This window comes from Mycteria americana, chromosome 3, assembly GCF_035582795.1.
Source record: "Mycteria americana isolate JAX WOST 10 ecotype Jacksonville Zoo and Gardens chromosome 3, USCA_MyAme_1.0, whole genome shotgun sequence".
Taxonomy (NCBI): Eukaryota; Metazoa; Chordata; class Aves; order Ciconiiformes; family Ciconiidae; genus Mycteria; species Mycteria americana.
In genome coordinates, this window is record NC_134367.1 from 70214152 (window position 1) to 70224861 (window position 10710).

Consider the following 10710-nt stretch of genomic DNA (forward strand, 5'->3'; position numbering starts at 1 on the left):
TTGGTACCAGTACTTCAGAGAGTACTGGTATGGCTTGGGTTTGGAGGAAGCCAAAGCTCCAGTATTCTTGTATTCCTATTTCACCTCTGGCCAACCTATTGCCTTTTCCTTGGCATGAACGGTCTTCTGGATTCCTTCACGGATTCTTGCTCTTGAGTTTGAATTCCTGCCTGTAGCAGGAAAGTGGACTTTCAGAGTCCAAAAGCTCTTGGTTCCAGCCGGGACAGGCTTATGATTTCCCTGTGACTCAGGCTGAATAAAGCTAATTATACTCTTCCGAGCATTTGCTTGATAAGGGGACTCTCCCTGAGCCATCATTTCAGAGCATGTAGCTGCCTATCTCACCTCCTTTCCTTATCACGTTAAAACAAGTGGTTCCGTGATTGTGGTGCTAATCAAGATGAGGGTCCTTGTGGATTTGCGCTCAACAACTCATGCTCACTCTCTCTTTGCAACAGCCCTGGCTGTCCTTCCTGTGCCCCTTCTGCCACTGTTACTGCAATCAGTTTCAGGTCCTCCCAGCATCTTCTAAATGCCTTTCGGCTCCTTTCTTCCCTCCTATGGTCTTAAGCAATCTCTCCCATCCAGTCATCCCTATTGCCCCATTTCTATCCCATATTTACTCCCACAGCCTTGGGACTGTGCAGGATTTGACAGCTCCAGCGGCTGGGCTGCAGTAGTGCGCATGGGGATTGCCTGCTGCCTGCAGGGTGCTGCCGGCCAAACTGGCTGCCAAACAAGACAAATCATGGATAAGCTCTGCCTGTTCTCCATCAGCAGAAGGGTGGATATGACCTCTTTTCTTTCCCCAACTTCTGAATTTCCCAAAGTTGTAAAAATTTCATATGTTTTTGTTGCAGCCTCTTTGTCAAATTTGGCTGGGATCAGGCATGTCCTCTCATGTTTCTCACAGAAAGGTGGGCAGATAGGCAGACAGACAGCATGAGTGTTTAAGCCTCTGTTGCTCTGGACTGCCTAAGACTTTGGACTACATAGGAGCATCACTTCTTTCTCTTATTGGTATTTAGTACATCCTACTGGTGTTTTGCCAGCATCCAGAAATCCTGATCAACTCACAGAGGACTCAGTGCTATATTCCTGGAGTGTCCAAGAATTTGTGTTTTTCCTCCCAATCCCTCTTCCTGATATTTTTCTGCTGAAATGAGCTTGGCCAAATCATGTCTTTCTATATGGCAAAAACTTGTGGAAAATTTATAAAATAAAATAATTTATAAGGCCACCAAATAGAGCCTTGTTTTCTCAGCCTGAATCATATTCTCTCTGCTCAGTGAATGGGTCTTTGTATTTTAACTGAGACTAGACATTGGCGCCAATATATCTATCTAGTAACTGTTGGCGTTTTGTGCTAAATAAAAGAAGTTGTTTAAAGGGCTAGCAAGTAGTAGAACAAGTAAAGCAATGAGTTCATTGTGTTGCAGTTTAGTTTCTAAAGTATAGTTAGAAATACAACATTCTTATTAATAGCCAAAATTGTGAGTTATAAAAGTTGGAATAGAAGTGATGACTCCTCTTCAAGGATCTGGGAGAGTGTACTATCAGAGCTGGAAGCTGTCAGTGAAAAGAACCTTTTTTTGACTAAAAAGATGTAAAAGGTATACTAAAGAGTGTGTCTGATTCCCGATACTGATAGCACTGTCACAAGTGTACGTGATGGATGTGATTAGTACTGTCAAATATAGACACTGGTTAATGCTCTATTTAATTAGCATTGAAGTGTGCCTCACATGAGCATGAATGAGAGCTATGCCTTGTAGAGGGAGAGGAGCAGAAGATGGCCAGAGACTATAAATGTGTGCCCAGCCGTAGAAGAACCATCTCACTGCTTTTAAGATACTTGAGCAATAAAATACCATGGGATCAACTGTGGCGTGTGGATCCTAGTGAGATGGGAGAAAGGAGGAAAGGAGCTCTGGTCAGAGGAAGGATGCTATTACCTGCATTGGTAAATCAGTCACCTCATGTTGTAGAAACCGGACAGGCAAGGAGACTTGAATTTTAGCTTTCCCTTGAAGAAGCAGGGATGAATGTAAGTTGTTAATAGAGGTTATAATCCAAGTTTCACAGTCTTTGTTCTTTTGTCTGCATTAAGTATACCAATTTAGCCACCCAGAGCAACTTCATCCAGGTTATGTCTCAGCAAGACCTTCTGTGGTCCCACGATGCCAGCAGTGCTGCCCACGGCGCTGGCCTGACTGTGCTGGAGAGCACCCGCAGCAGCTCTGTGCCATGAACACAGCTGTGGTGGGTTGGCCCTGGCTGGACACCAGGTGCCCACCAAAGCCACTCCATCACTCCCCTCCTCAGCTGGACAGGGGAGAGAAAATACAACAAAAGGCTCGTGGGTTGAGATAAGGGCAGGGAGAGATCACTCACCAATTACTGTCACAGGCAAAACAGACCTGACTTGGGGAAATTAGTTTAATTTATTACCAATCAAATCAGAGTAGGATAATGAGAAATAAAACCAAATCTTAAAACACCTTCCCCCCACCCCTCCCTTCTTCCCGGGCTCAACTTCACTCCTGAATTCTCTGCCCCCTCCCCCCCAGTGGCGCAGGGGGACGGGGAATGGGGGTTGTGGTCAGCCCATCACACGTTGTCTCTGCTGCTCCTTCCTCCTCAGGGGAGGACTCCTCACACTCTTCCCCTGCTCCAGCGTGGGGTCCCTCCCACAGGAGACAGTCCTCCATGAACTTCCCCAACGTGAGTCCTTCCCACGGGCTCCAGTTCTTCACAAACTGCTCCAGCATGGGTCCTTTCCATGGGGTGCAGTCCTTCAGGAACAGACTGCTCCAGGGTGGGTCCCCCGTGGGGTCACAAGTCCTGCCAGCAAACCTGCTCCAGCGTGGGCTCCTCTCTCCACGGGTCCACAGGTCCTGCCAGGAGCCTGCTCCAGTGTGGGCTTCCCACGGGGTCACAGCCTCCTTCGGGCATCCACTTGCTCCAGTGTGGGGTCCTCCATGGGCTGCAGGTGGATATCTGCTCCACCATTAACCTCCATGGGCTGCAGGGGAATCTCTGTTCCGGTGCCTGGAGCACCTCTTCCCCCTTCTTGGTGTCTGCAGAGTTGTTTCTCTCACGTATTCTCACTCCTCTCTCTGGCTGCAGTTGTGCAGTTCCTTTTTCCCCTTCTTAAATATGTTATCGCAGAGGTGCTACCACGGTCACTGATGGGCTCAGCCTTGGCCAGTGGCGGGTCCATCTTGGAGCCAGCTGGCATTGGCTCTATCGGACATAGGGGAAGCTTCTGGCAGCTTCTCACAGAAGCCACCACCCCTGTAGCCCCCCTGCTACCAAAACCTTGCCATGCAAAACCAATACAACAGCTTACTGCTCTACTATTGTCACAGGGATTTTGTCTACCTGAGGGCTGTTGTTTGCCTCTTTCTAAGAGCCAGTGCCTTCTCCTGGGCACGCAGCAGTCATCTACCCTATCTATCTCATGGGTTCTGGTTTAAAGCTACCATTCAATAGAGGTAAAGCAACCATTCAATGGGAGCAGGGTCTGAAGAGAGCTAAGCACTCTCCGCCACTGCCATCCTCACACCACCTCTTACTTTTTAGATAAAATTAGTTGGAAAATGTTATACAAACTATTTTGCATGACATTTAAAAGTAAACAAACACAGTTTGAATTTAAAGCTGCAGCAAAAACAAGAAATGTAAATTGAAACTTAGCTTACTTTCCTTGTAGACCTTGCCACTGAAAAATGAAAAGAAAAAGTGATTAAGTTATGTTTTCCCATGAAAAAGGCATTTTCTGACAAAATCTCATTCTTTAGAGAAAATGATTTTTCACCCAACATTTTTGACCAGCTGAAGTTTCAAAATAAAAAGCAAAGTATATGGACTTACAGTTTATTGTTTACTGCCCAGTAATATAAACTTCAAATGAAAAGTAAAAGCAACCTGCAGCATGCAGAGTAGAGGGATGTAAGAAAAACCAGAAGTAACTGACAGGCACAGGTTGAAGAATAATTCATCATTCAGCAACATAAGCTGACAGATTTGCCCTGTAGGTTACTAGCATCCAAAGCCTTTTGTATCTCCATTTTCACCCATAGTATTTCATTCCGGATGTTGCAAATAGGTCCTTCAAAATTATCGCTCTGCCTATTTTGAAATATTTGCTACTAGAAATTATTGTTCCTGGTACTTGTGAGAGACTTGGAAGGTCACAGAGTGATTTCATGGTTCCCCATGAGTCATGGTACAGTTACAGAGGTGTTTTACAAATTCAAATCAATAAGGTTATGTTTAACTATAGAGGGGCAATCAAAAAGGTCATAACCCTGAAAAAGAGCACCATTTATTAATAGAGTTGTTCCTTAAGTCAACAAATACTTCTTTTTTATCTTCTGGAGTTATATTACAGTTAAAAACACCACGATTATTTCAATATTAAAATTAATTTTCATTAGTTTATTATGTACATGAATATCATTGGCTTGGAATAAAGGAGAGAAACTCTTTTGGCTGTTCTTCTCCAAAACATAGGCTCCTCTGTACCACCAGGACTAAATGACAACACACATACAATGCAAACTCAGAAGCAGAAGATAAAAAATACTGTGGGTAGCTGTGTCTTCTCAGAAATTCAGAGCAGTGCAGAAGAATCTCCAGGCAACTATTTCATTAAAAGAGCAAACCCTAAAGCTGCTTCTGCATGTAAGGCTGAAATGTCACATCTGTTGTTCATTGATTAGCAGCCAAAGAAAGATGTAGAGCTATCTCTTTTTCCTTTTCAAGCCCTTCCGTATAATGGTTGCTCACCTACCATATGAATGGCTTATATTTTATAAGGTCTCTCACAGCATCTTTTATTAATCATCATGTCAGAACAGAATATGGAACAAGAGATGGAAGGAGGATAAAAAGGAGAAGGAGAAGAAGACAAGGTAGGAGAAGGAGAAGAAGACAAGGTAGCGAAAGGCCAATATGGAACTAAGAACTCCAAAACAGCTTAAGCTCTCAGAAACAGCACACAAGAAGTGGTCCAAAAAAGATATATATTTCATGATGGCAGGTGGAAGAGAAAGGTGAGCAAAAGGTTGCTATGTGTTCAAAACAGCAAAGTGGGAAAGCCGAGATTTGTTTAAAAACCCACAGCTGATTTAAGAATAGCAAGCTGCTGAAGAATGTTAACCCCTAGGAAGCATGAGGCTTCTGAGAGACCAGCTACATGTAAATAAAAAGAGTAATACTTCTGAAGTGTTCACAACAGAGTTGAGACTGAGTCAGAAATAGCGTTTTGGAGGCCCGTGCTATCCTTGCTTTGAGACAAGACTACAGTGGGTATCAGAGGCCTCAAGCTAGAAGATCTCAGCATGAAGCTAGAAAAATTGTTTGCTTTTTACCTAACTGAAGAAAAGAACCAGACCAGACTTCAGAATATGAAAATGAAAATGAGCAAAATGTTTTTGCAAACCATGGGTCCATAGCAACATGCAGATGTGGAGAAAAATGAAAACACAGGAAAAATACTCCACAAAATTCTAATGGAGTGAGTTTGGGAGAAGTCACACAAATAAGTGCGCATGATGTGAAAGAAAACATAAATTTAAGCATTGTTTTGTGCTAAGACAGAGCTGCTATATTTCCATAGAGCAGAACCTTTTTGGAAAAAATAACCTGTGCCTACAAAAAATACACGTATCTTCAGCGTAAGTAAGAATGTCTTTCAGTGATCTGTACAAGGGACAGCTACCTCTTAACACAAGAATGTTGTCTTGATCAGAAATCAACTTCTCACTACTCTTAAACTAGAGATGTAAAACTCCTAAACTAGATAGGCAAGGCAATATCCAAAGCCTCAGGAAACTGTTTGAAAATAAATGCTAGTTGTGTTGAGCAGACACATATAGCTTCTATTCCATAAATGAGGAAATCGTGCTTTTCCACTGTGGGCTTGATGAAAGCAGCAGCTTTAGCAGATACACTTTATAACTGCTGTCACAAATGGAGTACCTACTCTTGTGCCGCAAACATCTCTGACCTAGCGACTGTTGACGGAGTACATTCCTTGGAAGGACAGCAGCTTGTAAGCCTGGAGATGGTTTTCCAGATGTTTTTAATGTTGTCAAAGAAAGCCAACAAAAACATAAAGTAAGAATGACTGAATCAGTTGTCCTGTCATAAATGTTCCTAGAAATCTCTCTCTGGAGCTGAAACGTAAACTTGGAAGAGTTATTTTGGCCAAGTTAGATGCAATGCAAACTATCAGAGAGCTTCCAAAATTAGTTTATTCCACAATAATTACGAAAAAGAAAGATGAGTACTTCCCTGTGGCTGGTAGTCTGAGCAACTAACAAAGCATGTAAAAAGGGGAAAAAAATCCCCAGCCAGGGAATGGTTTCTGGGGACCACTGGATGCTTCAGCTGTGTTCTGATAGGGTCCTCTAGAAAAAAAAGGCTCACATCTGTGCAATTTTAATGCACCACTTAGAAGGCCCCTGTTTACCATGTTATTTGGAAAATGTTTTTTAAAATTTCAAGTACTTCCCACAAATACACAATAAATGACATGAAACCATGAGGAGAAGATGAGGAGAAAAATAGTAGAAAAATGTTGCAATCAGAGACTCTGGTAAGCTCCTGGAAAGGATTCAAATTAGGAAGTTGAAATGCAGAAGACAAAAATGTGAGTCCAAGGTTAAAGAAATAACCAATCTAGGAAAATGTAGCAGGGAAAAAATAAAAAAAGCATAGCAGAGGATGCAAATAGGTCTGATTACTAATAAGTCCCCATACATACATAAAGAAGACATACAGAAACCTAAAGAAAAGGCAAATTTTGTTGGTGAGTTTATATTCAAACAGCTCTAAACCATTTAAACTGCTATCTGAAGGTCTTTAGTTTGTAAAAATGCATAATGGGCATGGACTGGTAATCACAACAGGGACTTTCTGAATCTCAAATAGTTGATAAAGAAGGAACCTGTCCTCAGAGTGTATGATAATAAGCACCAAGCAAAGCTGGCAGTTGATGCTTCTAAGCAAGGCCTTGGGGCAACACTTTTAACAAGGAATGGTGATCACTGGAGACCCATGGCATATGCTTCTGGAGACCTGACTGGAACAGCATGTCAGCATGCACAAAAAGAATCGGAGGCTCTGTCTTTAGTCTATGCATGCAAAAAATGTTCATTGTTAAAAACAATGGAATACCAGTGCTAGCAGGAACATATGGAATACCAGTGCTAGCAGGAACTGATCACAAGCCATTAGTGGCAATTGCTGAAAAGAGCTTTGCAGGCAGATCTCCTAGTCTGCAAAGTCTGGTATGATTTACAACTCAAATATAAATGTGGAAAAGACTTACACAGAGCAGACATTCTGCCCAGAGCTTTCAAAAGAACTAAAGTAGTACAGACGCAGGGTCTCATGTCCATGCAAAAATTGTTAAGACATTTTTTTCTTCTCAGACAGGATGTCACCATGGAGACCTGTCACTGCAGAAAGCCAAAATACTAGGTAAAACATTGCAGAAGGTAATACAAGCTAAGAGTCTAATTAACTGGACAGTACTTACTGTTCCTGAAACAATTTTGAAGGAGTATTTTATATAATACGGAGTATATTTCTGAGCATGCTAAACTGCCTCCCAAAACTTTGGATCCAGTGCTGGTAAACAGAATGCATGCATGATATCTGTGTATAAAGAAAATGCAAAATGTATTATATTAAATTTATAAATATTAACTATGGATCAGTGTGGGCAAAATAGCCAAAGAATGAAAAAAACAGTTAATTTCAGAAATGTTGGTGAATTTAAAAAAACAGCAATGATGGCAATTCCAGAAACTTAAGATTCATGCTCCACAGCTGAAAGAAATTTATTTATGTTTGCTGTAAAAAAAATTCACTTTTTTTTCAGATCATTATTCCTGGTATCCAGAAATATTGCTGCAGAAGTAATCTGTTGAATGTATTTGAATGAATACATGAATGAAGATGGTATTTGTCTGCCATAGCACACAACTCATGGTTATGTCAGATAATGGACCACAATTTGATTATTAGGAATTTAAACATTTTCTAAAAGAGTTTTAAACACATTACTTCTGATTCAGGATATCCACAGTGTGATGGCAGTGTGGGAAGACTGCTTAAACAATCTGTTAAGTTCTGCTCATATCCCATTTAAGAATTGTTTCATTCCAGAGCAGTGCTCTGGATACTGAACCATGTTCAGCAGCAAACTTAGATTAAGACTGTCCAATGGTGTAGTCAATGATGTTAAAGTAAGGCACGTCTAACTGCTGTGAAAAAATCAAATAAAGAATGTACTGTATTAACGAATGGCACTAACGAAATCTTTGCAATCCATGACAGCTAGACTGCATTTAATGGAAATACATTTAATGGCACAAAAGAGTGATGTCATGAGGAGTTGCTCCTCTCTCTGATAAGGCAATTACTGAGCAAGCACAGATCTGTTGGACAAAGAGGAGGCATTGCATCTTCTTCCCTTGGTGGGAAGAGATGGACGCCAGATCTTAAAAGTGAGTAAAAAGGATGCTGAGCCAGACGCCATTAATGGAAAGGAGCCGACAAAGACCCAGAGAGTGTAAAACCATGGAATGTCTCAAAGAGGCATGAACGAAAGGAGGCCAGGCCAGATACTGATTGATAACTCTGGATGTATGTGTTGTACTTTAAGTAGTCACTTTGTTTTTGTTTCCTTTGGAAGGGATAAAAAATGAAGGTAACTGATCCTTGATGAGTTTGGAGTGTAACATGCCCTGGAGGGCTGTGATAGGGAGTAGCAGTTGTTATCTGCCTACAAGCTTGAGAGAAAAAGAGAAAGAGGCAGAAACAGACCTATTTTAATAGTCTTCGAAAAGACCCATCACGTGATAAGCTCTGACATTCAGTGGCTATGCACATACTGCTATAATTATGCCTGTTAATCTGCAATGACATTATTAATAGTAGGAAGAACTAACACTAGTAATGTGTTTTTCAGGTTTACACTGGACAGAAGGGTATCAAAACAACAACTTCTTGGTGGTAGAAGACAAAAAGCTTCCCTGGACTTCAGCTGATGTGTGATCAGAAAATCTGGAGTGAGCAGATTTGCAGAAATGGACTTGACGATTTGAGAGAAGAGAGAGGGGGCAGAACAAAGAGATTAAAATATACTTCAAGAAAGGGCAGTTTTGAGGGAAACTTTGAGGCACATGGTGGGGATTTTTATGTTGATCTGTACTGGGCTGAAATCCAGCGAAGTTAAACTCCAGGTCCTTGAGAAATGGCAAGGACATAACTAAAAGCAACTCAGGTGGCCTTTTGTGTTTTGGAGCAACTGTTGTGAGGTGGGAAGGCATTAGTAATCCGTACCCATAGCTTTCTTTTTATCTTCGGGAAACTTGTGGAAGGCAGCAGTCTGGATGCATCTCTAGAGACAGTTTAACTTTCACAATGAACAGTTTAACACAAGTGACAGCTTAGGTAAAATAGTGGGGGAAAATAAACCCAGAAAGGAAAGTGTCTGCATTTTGTGGGTGGGAGAGAGCGCAGAATTTTCACAGTGTCTGCGAATGTCTCTTTTAGCCATGAAATGTCTGCAGTCGTTGGTGTTTTGCCTTCAAATCAATGCATTTTGCTCTTTTGTCAGGCAGGTTTTAACCTCCCAGTTTTAGTGGCATTGCTTCTGATTTACAGAGGTGCAGCAAGACAGAGGAGGCACTGTCCTGACTCACTCCTGATTGATAATGTAGAAAAGCACTCTATATCATGGCCACCAAACAGAAGTATTTTTTAGTAATATTGCTTTTTCTCTAAATTACAGCCAATAAGAATGGCCACAGCTTTTCATATAGGTATTGCACATTTATTTATTCAAATTTTTTTAAAGTAGTTATTTTATGCCTTGGGTTGCAATTTGTAATTTCTAATCAGAGAAAGGAAAAATAAGTGAACTTATTATGAGGTGCTCGTCGGAGCTAAGAAAACTTTTCAAATGGAGATAATATAGCAGTGTTGGGAAACATTCAGTAACTCAACAGAAATCCTGGACTGTTGTGCATGGAAGTTCCTGCATGAGTGATTTTGTGTGTGTGTGTGTGTGTGTGTGCATATTTATTTTGCTTTACCTATATTGCTCTTCTGTTTTGTATAATTAAATGGAAGTAGCACACCCTATGTGATATTTTCTGATAACATCTACCAACAATGGTAGGCAAATTTCAGGGCTATTGTGTTGCAAGAGATGGGTTAATTTCTATTTCATTCTGCCATAGTTTTCAGTTTCTTCACGTGTTTGAACGACATTCTACCCTTTAAAAATAAAGTTTCACCTACATGAAGTGCTAGGTTAAGCCTCAATGCTTGCAGTCATGCTCTTGACCAAAGTGGATCTCCTCATCATAATGAAATATTTTGCATGCCTTTTTCCAGGGGGGAAAAAGGGAAGTGGACACAGCTGTTCCTCACACACAAAAATACTAATATTTCTTGCTCCAGTACTGGGATCTCTGAAAAGCAACTCTCACTGTAAAAAATAGCGCGGTGATAAAATGGTTCATTGTCTCTTAATTTCTGTGCCCAAATAAGACATAAAGGTACCACAAAGCAAAGAAAAGATGGCAACACACACCTCCATTCTCTTTTCTTTCGAATGTGGCAGACAAACCTTGTAACTCTCATCTACAGTTCAAGAAGGAGATATTCCTGCCCGCACCTGAA